A 6,013-nucleotide genomic window follows, 5' to 3' on the forward strand; every position below is an offset into this window, starting at 1 on the left:
AGCCACTCCTCAGAAGGAAGGTTGGGCAATCTACTTCTGTAGTGATACTGCCTCGGAAACCCAAGGAGGGGTCACTATGAGTCGGGTCCAACTCAATGGCACATAACAACAACAACAACATGGTATAAGGAGAGACTAATAGAAGATGGGATAGAATAGAGGGTCTAGAAATATATTGACACATAGATGACTTGATTTTTGATAAATACCACAATAAAATAGAACAAAATGGACAGTCTAATAAATGGTACTGTGTCAACTAGATCTGTGTATAGAAAAAAAAGAATTTTGTCCTGACTTCATATCATAAACCAGGAGGATTTTAAGTGAAAAATGTAAAACAAAAATCATGTAAGATACACATAGGAGAAGATCCTCACGTCTTTCAGTTAGAGGAATCTCTAACAGATCACACACACACACACACACACACATACACACAGACAAAAACAGTGACAGTAAAAGATAATATTGATAAATTATATTAACGTTAAACCAGGTTGTCCTGAATAACTAAAAAACCTCCCACAAGGCTAGAAGGAAAACATAGACAGCACAAGAGAAAATGGGCAAAAGACTTGCACAGACTCTTTACAAAAGAGGATATCCAAGTGTCCACAAAACAGAAAGAGGTGTTAAATATTATTAGTCATCAGGGAAAGTCCAGTTAAAAATTCAATATTACTGTAATACTCACCAAAATGACTAAAATTTAAAATGCACACATATTCAAACTGATAATGCCAAGTGTTGATGAGGCAATGGAACAAATGGGACCCCCTTTCTGTGAGGAAAAAAAATTGTCCAGCCACTTTAATATTTTGTAGTATTTACTGAAGTGGAAACTATGCAGGATACAGTAATTCTATTCCTACATGTGTATCTAACAGAAATGCTCCAAAAGTAAATCAGTAATAGTCGTATTAGTGTTACTTATAATGGTAAAATCTGGACTCAATCTAAATGAAGGATTTGTGTGCCTTACTGAATTCTTTCCTTGTAGGACAAAACCCTAGAAAAACCAATATCCTTACAATTGTAACGGGGACATCTTGGTGGAGCAGTCAGGATATCCTGATTCCCTGAGACCCTGCCAGGCACTTTCCATTGCACCCAGTCTTACCTTCTCATCATAAGATGGCCCCAGACACCTGGGTTGAGATCACCATGAATGCAGGGATGTTGTGCAAAGGAGAAGTAGAGAAGAAAGATAGTCTGTTCCACATTGGCAGGGCCCTGAACCCAGGTTCATCAGGGGAACAAGATGGTTTCTGCTAAGCCACAATTTCGGTAATACCTCCGGTATTGCTTTTAAAGTATGGAGTACTCCCAAATGAAATTTAGCAGCAGCTCACTAAAGTTTCACGGAAGTTGTATTACCAGGAAGAAATTGCAGGCAGGGCAAAGCGGCTCTGCAGGGAGTCTCGACACACATGACTGTGGTGTGAACACTAGTCAGAAATACATTGCTGCGGAGGGTACTCCACCCATGAGGGCAGATTCTCTGACATCTGCCTCAGGAGTGACCCCGAAGCAGAGTGGAAAATGAACATTCCCGCAGCAGGCAATCAAAAGGGCAGCCAATCTGCTAACCAAGAGACTTCGTCTATTTTAAGGCAGTAAGACAACAAGCTGAATCCTGGCACTCACTGATCTAAGTTATGTAACTCACCACAGCGGGCCTCACATGACAGTTGGGGAGGGAAGGCTGGATCTCTTCCCTGAAAGCTTTAATGTATGCTTAGTGTTGTTGCTGTTGTTGTTGTCGTTAGGTGCCATCGAGTCATCTCCTACTCATAGTGACTGTATGGATAACAGAAAAAACACTGCCCAGTCCTGTGCAAGCCTCACCATCCTTGCTATACCTGAGCCCATCATTGGAGGCACTGTGTCAATCCATCTTATTGAGGGCCTTCCGCTTTTCCGTTGACCCTCCACTTTACCAAGCATGATATCTTTCTCCAGGGAACGGTCCCTCTGACAACATAACTAATGTAGGTGAAACGAAGTCTGGCCATTCTTGCTCCTAAGAGGCATTCCGGCTGCACTTCTTCCAGGACAGCTTTGTTAGTCCTTTGAGCAGACCCTGGTACTCTTAGCATTCTTCTCCAGCACCACAACCCAAAAGCATCAACTCTTCTTTGGTCTTCCTTATTCATTGTCCAGCTCTTACATGCATAAGAGGTGATTGAAAATAACATGGCTTGGGTTAGGTACACCTTAGTCTTCAAGGAAACATTTTTGCTCTTCAGCACTAGAAAGAGATCATTTGCAGCAGATTTCCCAATGTACTACATCGTCTCATGCCTTGACTGCTGCTTCCATTGGTGTTGATTGTAGAACCAAGTAATATGAAGTCCTTGACAACTTCAATCTTTTCTCCATTTATCGTGAAGCTGTTTATTGGACCATTTGTGAGGATTTTTGTGTTCATAATATGGAGATGTAATCCGTACTGCAGAGTGTAGTCTTTAATCTTCATCAGTAAGTGCTTCAAGTCATCCTCACTTTTAGCAAATAAAGTTGTGTCATCTGCATGTCTCAGGTTGTTAATCAGTTTTCCTCCAAACCTGATGTCACATTCTTCTTCATATAATCCAGGTTCTCAGATTATTTGCTCGGCCTACAAATTGAATAAGTATGGTGAAAGGATACAATCCTGATGCACTGCCTTCTTGATTTTAAACCATGCAGTATTCCATTGTTCTGTTTGAATGACAGCCTCCTGATCTATGTACATATTCCTCATGAGTACAATTAAGTGTTCTGGAATTCCCATTCTTCTCAATGTTGTCCATAATTTGTTATGATCCACAAAATCAAATGCTTTTGCATAGTCAATAAAACATAAGTAAACATCTTTCTGATATTCTTTGCTTTCAGCTAAGATCCGTCTGACATTAGCTATGATATCCCTTGTTCTACTTCCTCTTCTGAACCCAGCTTGCATCTCTGGAAGCTCTCTGTCAATATACTGCTACAACCATTTTTTAATTATCTTTAGTCAGATTTTACTTGCATGTGATATTAATGATATTGTGCAATAATTTCCACATACTGTGGGATCACCTTTATTTGGAATGGGTACAAATATGGATCTCTTCCAGTTAGTTGACCAGGTAGCTGTCTTCCAAATCTCTTGACATAGCCGAGTGAATACCTCCAGTGCAGCATCAGTTTGTTGAAACATCACAATGGGTATTCCATCAATTCCTGGAGCCTTGCTCTTCACCAGTTCCTTCAGTGCAGCTTTGACTACTTCCTTCAACACCATTGGTTCTTGCTCATATGTCACCTCCTGAAATGGATAAACAGTGACTCTGTGTATTCCTTCCATCTTCTTCTGATGCTTCCTGCATCATTCAATATTTTGCCCCTAGAATCTTCCAATATTGCAATTCAAAGCTGAAAGTTTTTCCTCAGTTCTTTCAACTTGAGAAATGCTAAGCGTGTTCTTCCCTTTTGGTTTTCTAACTCCAGGTCTTTGCACATTTCATTATAGTAATTGGCTTTGTTTGCTCAAGCTGCTCTTTGAAATCTTCTGTTCAGCTCTTTTATCTTGTCATTTCTTCCATTTGCTTTAGCTACTCCCCACTCAAGGGCAAGTTTCAGAGTCTCTTCTGACATCCATTTTGGTCTTTTCTTCCTTTCTTGTCCTTTTAATGACCTCTTGTTTTCCTCATGGATGATATACTTGATGTCATCCCACAATTCCTCTGGTTTTTGGTCACTGGTGTTCAGTGCATCAAATATACTCTTTAGATGATCTCTAAATTCAGGAGGGATATTATCAAGGTCATATTTTGGCTCTCATGGACTTGTTTTAATTGTCTTCAACTTAAACTTGAATGTGCACATGAGTAGTTGATGGTCTGTTCCACATTCAGCTCCTGGCCTACTTATGGCTGAAGATATTGAACTTCTCCATTGCCTCTTACCACAGATGTAGTCAATTTGATTCCTATGTATTCCATCTGGTGAAGTCCACATGTATAATCATCACTTATATTGTTGGAAAAAAAGGTATTTGCAATGAATAACTCTTTGTCTTGCAAAATTCTATCATGTGATCTCCAGCATTATTTCTATCACCAAGGCCGTATTTTCCAACTACCATTAACTCTTCTTTGTTTCCAACTATTGCATTTCAGTCACCAGTGATAATCAACACATCTTGATTGCATGTTTGGTCAATTGCAGACTGCAGAAGTTGGTAGAAATCTACAATTTTCTCATCTTTGGCTTTGGTGGTTGGTGCATTTGAATAATAGTAGTATGAACTGGTCTTCCTTGTAGGTGTATGGATATCATCCTATCACTGACAGTGTTGTACTTCAGGACAGATCTTGGAACAGTCTTTGTAATGATGAATACCACATCATCCCTCTTCAATTTGTCATTCCCAGAATAGTAGATTGTATGGTTGTCTGATTCAAAATGGCCAAAACCAGTCCATTTCAGCTCACTAATGCCAAGGATATCAATTTTTATGCATTCCATTTAATTTTTGACAATTTCCAATTTTCCTAGATTCATACTTTGTACATTCCTTGTTCCAATTATTAATGGATGTTTGCATCTATTTCTACTTATTTTGAGTCATGCCATATCAGCCAGTGGAGGTCCTGAAAGCTTTACTCTATCTATATCATTAAGGTCATCTTTACTCTGAGGAGTCAGCTCTTCCCTAGTCAAATTTTGAGTGCCTTCCGACCTGATGGGCTCACCTTCCAGCACTATATTGGACAATGTTTCAGAGCTATTCATCCAGTTTTCCAGTCATCTATCAGGCAGTGTTTCACTGCTATTTGTAAGGTTTTCACTGGCCAATTGTTTGAGAAGTAGATGGCCTCTTCCTTCTTCTAAGTCTTTCTTAGCCTGGAAGCTCTGCTGAAACCTATCCACCATGGGTAACCCTGCTGGCATTTTGCAATACTGGTGGCATAGCTTCCAGCCTCATAGCAACACATAAGCTACTACAGGACAACAAACTGACAGACAAATTCATCTCCCTTAGTAGTTCCTAAATGCTCTGTGCCTACCTACCTCGGGCCCCAGCCTTAAAATAGAGCCACTCCCAAGTGACAGCAGCCCCCGAGCCCCATGCCCATCTACCTCAGGCTCAGCCTTAAAAAGTGATCAATATTGTATACCATATAGAATGCTTCATCCCCTCTCCTTTTTCACTATTGATTAATAGTGAATGCCTTATTTTGGGACCAGTTGTTTGTAAGTTACCTAAATTTATTAAAAACATATGCAAAAGTCCAGAGCATCACAGGAAGAAGGAAGCTCAAGAATCAGAGAAGCTACTGAACTATGTGGCTAATAGCTTCCATGAATCACTAATTCCTCTAATGTGAGGCCAGAAGAACTGCATGGTGTCTGGCTACCATTACTGAGTGTTTCCATTGGAGACACAATAGATAGATCCAAATAGAAAGGAAAAAATGTGGAACAGAGCTTCAAATCCCCAAAGAATTCAGACTTACTGAATCCATTGAGGCTTGAGAAACCCTCAAGATTATCATCATGAGTTGGCAGACAATGGTCTTATAAGTTTATGTGTATGATCTGAACTCCCAGGTGTATAGTAGAGTGACAAGGGGCAAGGCTATGGTCACTGCTTGGTCACAGCCAGCTACCCACAGAGACTGAGTAGTTGAACCTTTGGGCTTGGGACCATAGTCACAGGGGACATCAAGGTCAGTTAGCATAACATACTATACAAAACATTGTTCCACCTTCTACTTTGGTGAGAACTGGGGTCCTAAAAGCTTGCAAGCTGACATCTAGATGCAATGATGGGTTTCTCCTTGTCCAGAGCAAAGAAGAATGAAGAAAATCAAAAAACCATGGAAACAATTAGTCCTAGCAACTGGTACACCATCCAATCTTCAGCCTATACAACTATGAAACCAGAAGAACTAGATGGTGCCTGGCTACTAATGTCAACCACCTGGAAGGGGATCTATGAAGGAGATCCTGGATAGAGAGTGAGAACAATGTGGAA

The sequence above is a fragment of the Orycteropus afer genome, unplaced genomic scaffold (genome assembly GCF_000298275.1).
Source record: "Orycteropus afer afer isolate SDZICR_OR568_19922 unplaced genomic scaffold, OryAfe1.0 scaffold00359, whole genome shotgun sequence".
Lineage (NCBI taxonomy): Eukaryota > Metazoa > Chordata > Mammalia > Tubulidentata > Orycteropodidae > Orycteropus > Orycteropus afer.